Source organism: Ambystoma mexicanum, chromosome 1p, assembly GCF_040938575.1.
Source record: "Ambystoma mexicanum isolate Mex_15411 chromosome 1p, UKY_AmexF1_1, whole genome shotgun sequence".
Taxonomy (NCBI): Eukaryota; Metazoa; Chordata; class Amphibia; order Caudata; family Ambystomatidae; genus Ambystoma; species Ambystoma mexicanum.
This window is the reverse complement of record NC_090921.1, coordinates 643782885-643795676: the sequence shown is the minus strand read 5'-3', so window position 1 is coordinate 643795676 and position 12792 is coordinate 643782885. Positions and strand designations below refer to the sequence as shown.

At 45.7% G+C, this 12792-nt stretch overlaps 1 protein-coding gene across 1 annotated transcript in view; it reads left to right on the top strand.

Moving 5' to 3' along the window:
• Positions 1-12792, top strand: part of LOC138548640 (uncharacterized) — a 633569-nt gene that overhangs the window by 394779 nt on the left and 225998 nt on the right. The gene's annotated exons all lie outside the window — the stretch shown is intronic.

Here is a 12792-nt window from a genome sequence, read left to right as displayed (position 1 = left end):
AAAAGGGATATGATTGTCACAAACTCATTCTATAGTACAGGAATGAGACTGGTCCCTTCCCTGACAGTTGTATTCTGAAAATACTACCGCCTGTTTTACATTTGGATAAAGGGGATGATTATAGTACCTGCTTTCTGGAAAACAAGCAGGAGTGCAAACATGCTACCTGCTTCTCAGAACCTCATTCCAAAGGATCCAGAAATGTAGGAAACCCATGCAAAAAACATGTTTGTGAGTTTACTCCTTTTCTGCAGATTCTGATCTTCTCTTGCATGTAAACTCCATATGAGAACTTTAGTTGCAGGAGGGGTTTGGCTCATTATGATGGCTGTTAATACACAGATTGTGCCCAGTGTTCCTGTGACAGCAGAAACCAGGAGCAGAGAAATCCCAGAGAATGAGTAGAGCAATAGTGGTTACCACATTTATGATGATGGGCACCACTGCAGGTAAATGATTGCGTATCAGGATGTTAATGGTTGGGAGTAGTGGACTTAATGACATTGTCTTCAATTCAAAAGGAGGCAAGGCAACTAACATCATTGGTGACGTCTGATGCGTCCCTCCCACCTGCCCGCTGTTCCCTGCACCCAGACTAACATCATTCCTGCACAGCCTTATCAGCCCTTGTATGTGTGACAACCACTCAAATCCTTCACGTTGCCACCTTCCCAACTGAGGGTGTGGTTCCGCTCTGCCTATGTCTCAGGTAAATCCAGGGAACTATTAGAAACGACAGTATCCCCCTTTTATGGTCTCTGCAAAGCCTTTCTAATATTTTATTTCTTTTACTCCCCTTTCATTATTCTGTTTCTTACTCTCTCAGCCCCTAGGTCTCACGTGAGCCTGTGTTTCCTAATCCTGACAATATGTGATCATATTTCAAGACATGGGTGGGCAGTACAGGGCCAATCAAACAAAATTGCTAATGACAATTTAATTATTTAATGGTGCAGTCGACTCAAAAAACTGAGCACCCGTTTTCTTATTAAACCAATGTTTGTTCGTAAGCCATGTACTGACTGAGTCAGGCACTCGTTTAATTTATCAATCTCTTCTTTTATTATTTTGTTAAAGTTTTCATATAATCGTTTGTTATTCATAATTTATGTTTCAAACAAATCTACATAATTCATTAAATACATTTTAAGCTGAAGAAGCACCACACACCATCGCTATGTGTTTTGATTCAACAAACCATCCTCAGGAGATTAAGAATGTAATAAACACAAAAAAATAATACACGTGGTATTATAAATCATTATAAAAATATATGTAAATCCATCTTTACACAATGTATACATGGTGTGAATAATTCATAGAAAGCTTATCCACCTCACCTAATTATAGCTCATAACCTTCCAGAGTTCTCATGTTCCGTTGATTTAACGAGTGGATGTGTGCCTTCTGTTCAACTCGTCATTGCTTTGCGCATGGCAGTGGTGTTTACATGCATCCAATAAACTAGACTTTCTACATTGCTCATTACGTAAACGTTGACTCTTGAGCTATCTGACAGATAGTGTAACTGTGGATCCCAGAGTGGCACGTTTGAAAATATAAATGAACAGTAAGGATTGTACAATATTGTACAAAAAAAGCGTATGCATTACATGAATCGCAAGTTATTAACTTATATTCCCTACTCCAGGGGTGCTGCTAGGTCTGGAAAAGACCCGGGGCTACGCTAATGTCAGAACTGTCGGGACTGGGGGGCTGGTTAGCATTTTGGTTGCAGCTCCTGAGATTCTACCCGGGGCTACAACCATAAGACCAGGGGTGTAAGAGGATTCAATTCAGCACTACAGCTAAGTTAACGCCTAGTCTAGAATACTGAATGAAAACCCTTATTGATATATCTTTATGTCCAGTTCATGCGTTCTGGATGACTACCCCTATATAACACCCCTCTCTTGGAATCCCCCTGACCCCACTGAGCCAAGAAGTAGTTCTGTTTTGCAAGTTTAAAAGGTTTATTTGATAATTTAAAATATATATATCACACTTTATAATAAATTAATAATTGAATAGCACACTTAATCTGATATGATAAAGATCAACAACGGAGAATCTGGCACTAGCACACTTCTTATAATCACTAATGAGTTGACATGAAATGGATAGGGTAGCACACTGGTAAATAGGAACAAAAGTATAATGTGGTAGAGGATGCTTTATGTAAGCTCAGGTGGATGCAATATTCAATGAATGCAGTACAGAAAATACTCAATATGATTTCAACCAAACAATGTAATCACTTTTCTCTGGCAATCCCCTCCCCCCCTTGATGCAAGGTAAGGAAATGGAAGGAAAACACACAGTTCTCAGAAATGCAATCAACTGTAATTCAGTTCACCCCAGCAAGCTTAGACTACAGAAGTTTGAAAACACAGGCCCAAATTGCTTTGATATGTGCTGGCAATGAATTAAAAAAATATGCTAAAATGCTTTTAATTCCCTTTCAGAGGTTCAGGGTGAATGGTATCTAGTTAATATTAGCTCAGGCTCACTCTTGCAATGATTCAGGAATGATTAGCAGGTTAAACGAATTTCTGGCAAATGGAAGGCAAAACTGCTGTCTTTTTACACGTGAAGAAATTTGCAAATCGCGGCAAAATTCGCGAATGCGTGTTCCGCGATTGCGGTAAAATTATAGGGGGTAGGAATGCGGTTCTAGGTTCGTAGGAAAGCCACGATTCTAACCTTTCAGATGAAAGTTATTGCAAGTCTCTAGCACAAACGGTTGCGGAGATATGAGCGATTTTGTGAAGGTCGTTTTTCAGATTTGAAATTTTAAAGTTCAAAAAGACAAGTGCAGCTTGCAACTAGGAAATGACAAGTGACAGCTTTACAAATGACAGGTGACAGTTAGGAGGCAGTTCTACTTAGATTAAATAGATTGAATTATATTATTTTAACTAGGAGATTGGTTCTGCACAGTTTTCTAGGTACTCACACTATATTCTTGAGTGAAATGGGCCTCATCACGGATCTGGTCAGGGTTTTAGACTCGCCTCTGGTCTCTGCACTTCACAGTGATCTGGGTCAGCTCTCTCTGGTTCTCTGGTCTGGGTCTCTAGTTCTGGATAGATTGAAGTCTCTAGTTTGGCTCTCTGGAGGTTTGATGGAGGTAAGTATGGATTTTTCCGGCAGAGCTTCCAGCGGCAGATGGAATTGAAGGGTCCCTATCTGTCCTGTCTGTCTGCTTTTATGTGTTTAGAATGTGGGTGTGTTCTAGCATCACTGACCCTACCTCTCTCTCAGCTTCTAATTGGTCAAACTTCCATTTATCATTTGATTGGGGAATGAACTGTGAGTCAGAGTGATGTCATTTTATGGCTTGCAGATAGGACACTCCTCTGTCAGATTGCACATATTCTATATTTGATAATAAAAGACATATTTCACAGTTACACAGTTTCTTGAAATTACATATACATGGTGTGGCTGAATTTAGCCATGTCTCTGTCCAAATCTGCTGTTTCTAAGAGCTTGCATTCAGAAATGGCACATAATTGACTTTTTAACTGATTTTTCAATTTCTGACATTGACCCAACTTTACATACATGTGCGCAGGGAGCATGGACATTAACTGATGAAGTTTCAGATTTTTAACATGCATACATTTAGAGTAATATCCACTTTTCCGCTAAAACCCCCCTGAACATACCACCGGTTCTAAAAACCTCTTAAACTGTGGGCAGAAAAATCACAAGAATTATGGTATCATTTATAAAATTTTCACATGTCCGCACCATGAGTTATTCATCTTTTTCTAAACAATATTCTGGCTACAAAGGGGTGTGGTTTCCCAGGTCACATGGTGGAAATACTGGTTTATCCAGTTCTGCCAAGCCAGCTTGCTCTCACAGGCATTGCTCCTCCCAGCTTCTGCCAAGAGGAAGCTACATTTTACGACTGCTGTAATAAAACCTTTGCCTGAGTCAGGAGAGGCTCATTGTTCAAGAGGAAGCCATTTTTTACGACCATTTACGACTCCTGCCAATAAAACCTTTGCCTGAGCCAGGACAGGGCTTTGTTCACTTTCCTGCAGAGCACAGGTAATTCAATTATCAGATAGATGGCATATCCTTAGTGTGAGCAGCAAAAGGGCAGCTAGGCCTGGGAACACAGCTGTGACTCAAGTTTCACTCCTGATGGGGGTAGTTGCCAGGTTTCAGATAAAATGTCACTTTTTGTTCCCCAGTTCCTGCATTCAAATAAAACTAAACATTTTTACATATGCAGCTAGAATGCTGATTCTAAGTGCAAAACTATGACATTCCAACAGTTACAAAGGCATGTGACACCAAACATAGGTCACTCATTTAATCTAAACATTTTCGATTTTAGTGTCTTTAAATCCAGTGCAACTTAAACTGCTGACTCCATAGCTCAGCCAGTTTTGTTATAAGCATTGTTCTGGGCTCTTCATTTCCCAGATTTTGTAGGCACACAAAACTCCATTCTACCAAATGTCTGCTGGTGTTCAGTGAATATTTTGCACATATTGCAATGTTTGAAATAGGCACTTTGGCTTGCCTTCAGAGAAACACAGGGTGGTTTTAAACTGCCGGCTTTTGGATAGTGGTGAGTACTGGTACTGCACCCATTTTTGGGATTTAAGAAAATGAATTCCCCACAATTCTAGGTTGCATTTGGCAATCAGCATTGCCATTCCCAATGGTTTCAGACTACTGTGCGGGTAGTCCAATGGTGGTTTTAAAGCGCTTTGAAGCTAACCGGCGCTACTGTTTTTCCTTTGGCAACCCATTTCCCTCATGGCAACCCGGCCTTTCATTCTCGCACTGGTGGGTGGCAAGTGAGGCAACCATTTTGGTGTGCGCACAAACTGCGCAGCTTTCCTGGATTTCGGCGCACATGTGGGTTTTCCGCCATCTTGAATTTTCTAAGCCCACAGCACCAAATGTTGTGGCATGATAGCTTAAACGTGGGTCAGGACACCCAACAAGCCCCCCCACGCGACTGCACTTTGAATTTGAGTCGATGGGGAGTCGCGTGCCCAAGGGTTTTGACCCACGCACCGGTCTGTCCGCATAATCTTCTTCCTCTTCTGTAGATGGCATAGTTCAGCATCTTCTTCTCCATCCGGTACTGATCGATCAGTTCTCCTCGCCGGTCCTGATGGGCATATTGGGCGGTCCACTGGGCCCATTGGATCTTCGTTCCCGGTCTCCGTATCATCCTCCTTGGCCCGTCTTCAGGTTTTCTTTCTCCTAGGACGACAAAGGAAGAGTGGCAATACCTACTCATAGACTTTTTCCACCACTGTTGAGATAGTGGGGCAGCATATGCATTTCATCATCACGAAACATTACATTCTTATTTTGAGAAAAAAAAACAATATAACTAAGAGACAGTTTCATGCAAATCACAATATTTTAGAGACTAGATGTGGTATGTTTTATGGTTGGAACTGAATTAATCTGAGACAGTACCCGCTAGGATTCCAGAGGATTCCTCCAGTTGTTGCAGAGCGTGCCTGGGATGGCAACACTTCAACTGGTTTATGTGTACCCACTTGTCTTCCCCCGCTGCCAAAGGACCTTTGGGGATGTGGATTTTGTAGGCCACAGGGGAGATCTTGTCGATGTTCTCAAACGGTCCTTTCCATGTAGGCATAAATTTGAGCTGCTTGGCCTGGTTCCTTTGGAAGTTGTATAGATAGACCCGGTCTCCCACCTGATATTCCTTCCTGGAAGTTTTCAGGTCATAATGGGTCTTCATGCTATCAGCCGATCTTTCTAGATTCCGCTGAGCATAAGCAAAAGCATGTTGGAGGTGTTTCCTTAAATTCTCTACATACTCATGAGTAGTGGAGGCATTTATCAGTGTCTGCTCTTGGGTCCTGTAGAGCAAATGCTGAGGAAGCACCATCTTGCGCCCAGTCATCAACTCAAATGGTGACATTTTGGTTGCAGATGAAGGGGTATATCTGATAGCCATTAGGACCAGAGGTAATCGGATATCCCAACTTGGCCCAGAATCTGCCACAAACTTCTTTAACATGCTCACAATGGTTCGGTTATATCTCTCTACTGCCCCAGAAGAAGCTGGTCTATAAGCAATATGCAGCTTTCTCTTGACCCCCAGTATCTCTCACATCTTTGTCATTACTTCACTGGTGAAGTGGCTACCTCTGTCTGACTCAATCCTTTGAGGTAGACCAAAACGGGAAAAGATGTGGTTAATCATCAAGGCAGCTGCAGTTTCTGCCTTGCAATTTGGGGCTGGGAGACATTCCACCCACTTGGTAAACAAGCATGTCACAGTCAACATGTACTTATTCCCCCTAGCCGAGCGAATCACAGGGCCTACAAAGTCGATTTGTAAATCTGACCATGGCAGTGTCATCCCCCTCTTTTGGAGAGGCGCACGGTGCGTGAGGGATGATGGCTGAAATTGTGCACACACAAGACACCCCTTCAAGTATTGGTTGAGGTCCTGCCCCATGTGTGGCCAGTATGCAACCTCTCTTAAGATTTCCAATGTTGTGTGAAACCCCCTATCACCGGCGGTGGCCGCATCATGGGCGTGACTTAACATCAGGCTTCGGAATGAGGTAGGAACCACCCACTGATCGTGGCCAGCTTTGGATTTCCTTACCAGCAAACCGTCTTGGATCCGGAACATTTTTGGACATTTCATCAACACTCTTAGGTCCTCTTTCCCAATGTAATCGGTATCCGTCAGGGGAAAGTTCTCAGGGTCCTCAAGGTGCTGGTAAAATTTACCAATAATTGGATCCCCCTTCTGAGCAGTAATCAAATCATCATCAGGGGTCTCCTTACTCCATTGTGCAATTGAAAGGTCGTTGTGAGCATTTGTCTGGGACCTAGTGATAGCAGTGACCTGGATTTCCCCCAACAGGGACTCAATCTCAATTAGATCCCCTTGGATGGCCCCGGTTTTGGCCAGCTGATCAGCTAAGTCATTTCCAGTTTTGTCTGGTCCCTCTACTTTGGAATGACCCTTGATCTTTTTCCAGTAGATGGTCATCCCATTCGATGTGACCAGATCATCAATGTTTTGGATCAACTTCCCATGTTTCAAGGGTTTGTTGTTAGCACATAACATGCCTCTGGTTTTCCAATTAACCAGGTGCTCCACGAACCCGTTCCGTACATAATCCGAATCTGTGATTATGACCAGTTCGTGGAGTTGATGCTGGACAGCAGTGAGGATGGCCTGATGCACAGCCATCAATTCTGCCACCTGACTACTTCGGGGACCAATTTTGTATCCAGCGGAGGGTTCTGGGGACTCATTCACCCATGCATTCCCTACGCCAGCCACCAATTCTTTCTCCCCGTTGTTGTCAACATGGTAAGAGCATCCATCCACATAGACAGTGGGCATTCCCTCACACTTGTCCTCTTCAAAGACTTTGTGTGGGGAATTAAGGTATACCTCCGTGTTGTCCTTGATTTTTAGACTTTCGTCCTCGAGACAGTTTTCTCTGGCACAATCATGCAAGTCAGCCAGACCTTGCGCGAGGGGACTCTTCTTGTTTTGGCCATATCGGACCTCCACAGGAAAGCCTTGCATTGACAGAATCCAGGAAGTAATTCAGGAATTACTCACATTTCCGGCCCGGATTCTGTCACTTTGGAGATATTGCAGAGGCTGGTGTGGAGTCTCCACTATGATGTGTTCCCCCTGGATAAACGGGCGGTAATTCTTCAATGCCCACACCGTTGCCAGGAGTGCCTTCTCACAATCATTGAATTTTTCCTCCACAGAGGATAAAGTTTTGCTCGCATAGGAGATTACTTTATTGACCTTGTCATGCTTTTGGTATAATACGGCCGTCAAGCACGTATTAGAGAACCCTGTCTCCAGGAAGAACTCCTTGTTTCTGACAGGGTAAGCTAGGCAAGGCGCTTGTGAGAGGCTTCTCTTGAGTTGTCTTACTGCCTCGGATTGTTCTGGACCCCATTCCCACTTGACCCCCCCCTTTAGGAGATGAATCAGGGGTCGGGTGATCTCTGCGTAGCCCTCAATGAACTTTCTGCTGTAATTAGTCAGTCCAAGGAGGCTCCTTAGTTCCCGCAGAGTTGTGGGGTCTTTCAGTTTCTGAAGTGCTTCCACTTTCTTTTCCTGGGGACAGAGGCCCTGAGGAGTAATCTCATGCCCCAAGAAATTAACACGGGTTCTACACCACTGTGCTTTCTGAAAGGAAAGTTTTGCTCCGGCGGCCCTCAACTGGGTCAGAACATAATGGATCTCCGCTATGTGTTCCTCCACAGATGAACTTTTGATGAGGACATCATCTACATAAGCCAGGTTACCCCTTGCACCCAAGTCAGGCATGGCCTTGTGTAGAAAAATGTTGAATTCATTGCCGGAGTTGAGGTATCCGAAGGGAGTCCGGGTCCATGTGTACTGCTGGCCCCCAAAGGTAAAAGCCAGTTTGTATTGGTCCTCCCTGCTGACAGGCACGGTCCAGTATCCATTGGTCAGGTCTATTGCAGTGAATACTTGTGACCCCTGAATCTGGGCCAGCCCTTGGTCAATGTAGGGCAGAGGCCATCGGGAAGTATGGACCCGTTTGTTGAGCTCCCTAAGGTCGGCGCAGAGTCTCCACTGGCCGTTTGGCTTCAATATTCCCAGCACCGGATTATTGAAGGTGCTGTGGACGGGACGGATTATTCCCCGGGACTCAAGGTTCTTAATTATTTCAGTAAGGGACTCCATTGATGCGAGAGGCAAGCGATATTGCTTCACAAACACAGGAGTCATGCCAGGGTCCGTGGGGATTGTTGTTGTGTGGATGTCAGTGCGACCACAGTCATATGAGTCTACCGCAAAGAGATCTTGGAAATCCAAGAAAACTTGTTTCAACTTTTGCTTTTGTTCCAGAGTCACACAGGCATCAGCTAGGTTGACTCTCTCTTCCACCATCTGCCTGAAGCCTGGAAAGACTTCTGGTTTGGCTATTTCCGCGGCCTCCTCCAGCTGGGTGGAGAAGTCCCTGGTCAGAGTGCTGATTTGGACCGGAGGCTTCAGGTGGGAAAGGCAGCCCTCATGAACCTGGAAAATCACCTCATCCCTCCTGAATTCACAAGTCACATCTTCCTTACCATAAGGGCAGGAAGTGTACACCAGGAAGTTCCCCCCATGCCGGGTAAAAATCCTGTCTGGTGTTGTATTGTCCTCACTGTCACTGTCAACACAGTCATTGGGGATTGGTCTTAACAGTTCATTTACAAGATCAATGGAGAAATGTCGGTCATCAACCGCCATTCCAATAATGGTGCCTGCGGCTAGAGTAATACTCTTTAAGTCGCTGTTATCCACCTCTATTAGAATGGTGTCATGTTCTATGTTGACTAATGGAGTTGGGTTTACCCCCAACCCTTGCTGTTGGAAAGAAGCATTTAGATGTATGTAAGCATCAGGGTTTTTCAACTCTTGTCCCCTTTTAACTTTCACTTCCAGGGAGAATTGTCGGGTCCTTTCTGGGATGGTGACTTCCTCTTTAACCTGAATTTCAACTGCATAAGGTAGCAATTGAGCTGACCTAAATGCTTTTTCTGGATCATCAAAGCCCATGGGATTATCCGCTAATCGGGACCAAGCTTTGAAGTTTATTAGGTCCAAACTAATGGCAAAGCGATTGAGAATGTCACTGCCTAAGTAAAAGGCGGCAGTGACGTCTCGCACGACCCAACAATTATGGACTATGCTCTTGCTGCCAATGGAGATTTTGAGCATACACCTGCTTGGCAGGAGATGTTTTGAATTGTGTGCTTCCAGGTCCATTTCCCATTTGTCTATCAGTTTGAAGGTGGGAATGGCTGGATCTTTTGGAAGTTGGCGAAACATGGCTTCGCTGATGAAGCTCTTACCGTTGTTCACACACACTCGAGCGAGAACAGAGTCCTTCCCATCATTTAACTGAACAGGGATGAACAACTGCTCTCCAATTTGCTGAATATCAGCCAGGCTTTGAGCTGATTTCACATCTTTCTGGACTGTAGGAGTGGGAGTTTCTGATTGTGGATTAGTAAAGAATTTCAGAGTGTTTCCTTCCAGCGTGGAATACCACCTTAAACTGGAAGGAAGGTTGATTTTCAGAAACAGAGAGGACCCCCCATCACCAGTCTGTTGTCCTACTGCTATTACTGTCACGTCTGGAATTTGGTTGTTCTGGAAGTGAAATTCTACTTGGTCAGATTTTTGTTCAACCATGTGGCAGGTGCCGTTTAAACTAATATGGTTGACACTCTGTTTTAATTTTATTGGTCGGCTAGTCTGGGTCCAGAGGACCTTGTTTACGCAATCTATTAGGGGTGACAACCTTCTCAGGAGGTCATTCCCTAGTAAACAAGGGGTGCCCTCTGGGGTCACAACTATGACCGGGTGTTTCAACTTGTGTCGCCCGATCTTAATGTCCAAATCTGCCGTCCCCTCGACAGGAATTTCCTTCCCGTCAAAGTTCTGGAGTTGTCCAGGAAGAGAGGTGAGAGGAATTTGGTAATTCTCTCCCCTTCCTGCATTCAGTTCGGGTGTTTCAACTTGTGTCGCCCAATTTTAATGTCCAAGTCTGCAGTCCCCTCAACGGGAATTTCCTTCCCGGCAAAGTTCTGTAGTTGTCCCGGAAGAGAGGTGAGAGGAATTTGGTAATTCTCTCCCCTTCCTGCATTCAGTTCGTCAAAGGCCCTTCTGGACAGAAGGGTAGCTTGAGATCCAGTGTCCACCAGTGCCGAGATTGTACCCTGCCCCTGTACTTGTACCGGGGCATAATATCTTCCCTCCTTCTCCTCAAGGGGGCACAGGTAATGTACATTTTTGGACAACTGGTGGGCTAACTTTCTGGTTTTGGACATTGCTAGCGAAGAGATTTGGGCAGAATTCTGTGGAGAGTCTTGGGAATCTGAAAGAAAAAGTTGGCAACTGGAGATCAGAGCCATTGTGGGTTCCCCTGGTTCCGGTTCTGGGCCGCCCCCCCCTTTTTGGAGGCAGTCACCAGGATGGGTTTGAACCAGGGGGTTTTCTTGCTGTTGGTTCTGGGATGAGATGGTGGGCGGCGGTAGCTCAGTCTCCACATCTCCCCAGTCTGGATTTGCATCCCTAGGGACCCATTTTTCTTTGGGAGGAGTTCCCCCCTCTCTGAAGGAGAAGATCCTTTTCCCAGGATCCTCTGACGATCCCTCTCCCTCAAATTGGAAGATCTGTACCTCCTCCTCAAACTGAGTCTGTTTGGGTCTTTTGTTTCTCCTACCCCCCCCTCTGCTCCTTAGGAGGCAGACTTTCAGGGGCAAGAGATTTTGTTTCCGGTTCCTGGGTTTCCAGGGGCTGTTTACAAGTGAGGAAGGAAGCTTCCTCCAAGGCTTTACACCCCCCCTTCCCTTTGTGCCTCCTCCCTGGGAACCGGTGTGTTATCGGGGTGCTGCCCCCGTCATTGTTCTGGAGCACCAGGTCCAGAGTTGGGTGCGTTCTGCGCCGGCACGCCCATCTGAGGGTTCTGCTGAGCCCTCAGTATGTGACCCAGATCCCGCGCCATGTTTTGAACCTGGCGCTCTAACTGGGAAACCCGCTCAGGCTGATACGGGGCCCTGTTTTCTCCCCTGGGCTGATCCCGGGAAGGGTAGCTGTCCCTCCTCTGGTAGTACCCCTGGTTGGGAAGATTTGGGTACCCCTCCACCCTTGGCCTCCCCTCTCCCGGATTCAGTGGTCTGGGCTCAGGGAATTGGGGAAAGAAGGATGGATGGTTTTGGGGCTGAAAGTCGGGTGGATATCTGGGGAAAAAGTTCTGCCCAGGGTTTGGTAAATTTCTGCCCTCCTGTGGGAAGCTTGGAGGGAAGTTCCCTGGGTTAGGTGCTTGGCTGGATCCCCCCCCCTTGGGCTGGAGGAGTCCACACATAACCCAGGATGGGTCGATTTCCCTTGTAACGGGGACTTACATAATCAGGAGAGCGAGGGACCCCATTTGTGGGGCTGCCTCCTTGGCTCCCGGTCTGTGACTGACCCGAGGACCTCCTGGGCCTAGCATTATTAGGTGCAGGTAGGTTTTTAGGCCCCCCCATCTCCAAATCCAAAACGGGGGTGACCTTTACCTCTGCCACCTTGGCAGCAGCAGGGGTGCTGTTGGCTTTGGGGTTTTTCTGGGCATTACTTTTGCTATCTATCGGTTTCTGCACCTCATAGATCCGGGTAGCCTGTTCAATGACCCAGTCTAAGGATCTTTTCTCGTGAAAATCCCTCACGAGCTGGGTCATGATGTATTTGGGCAAGGCATGAAAAAATGTATTAACGAATTCTCGACTGTCTGTGCGCACCCTTCTGGTGGTCTGCGCAAAAAAAAGCACGCTTTAACTCCTGCACAAATTCTTGTGGGGCCTGATCCTCCCCACATTGCAAATTGTAGGCTGCCTTGCGAGCCTCTTGAGGATTTCTGTGAACAGAAAAATGTTTCAAGATGGCCGCCTTATAGGTGGACCATCTTAAATGATTTTGGTCCTCCAGCCCTGCAAAGAAACTGGAGTATTCCGGGGAGAAGGTCCACTTTACATATTGAATACAGCTTTGGCTGTCCTTCAAATGGAAAGTCTCCATCATTTGTTCAAACAACTCTAAGTGCTCCCAAACAGAATACTTAGCGTTCTTATGGTAAGGCGTGATGACGCTCCTGATCGCCTTAATCTGCTTTAAGGGGTCCTTAAGCAAGGCCCTTTTTGCCTTATTGGCCTTTTTGGTTCGGGTAACCCTTGTCCATTCATCCTCGGGCTCAGAGGCACTGCTCCCAGAGGTTCCCGTCTGTTCTT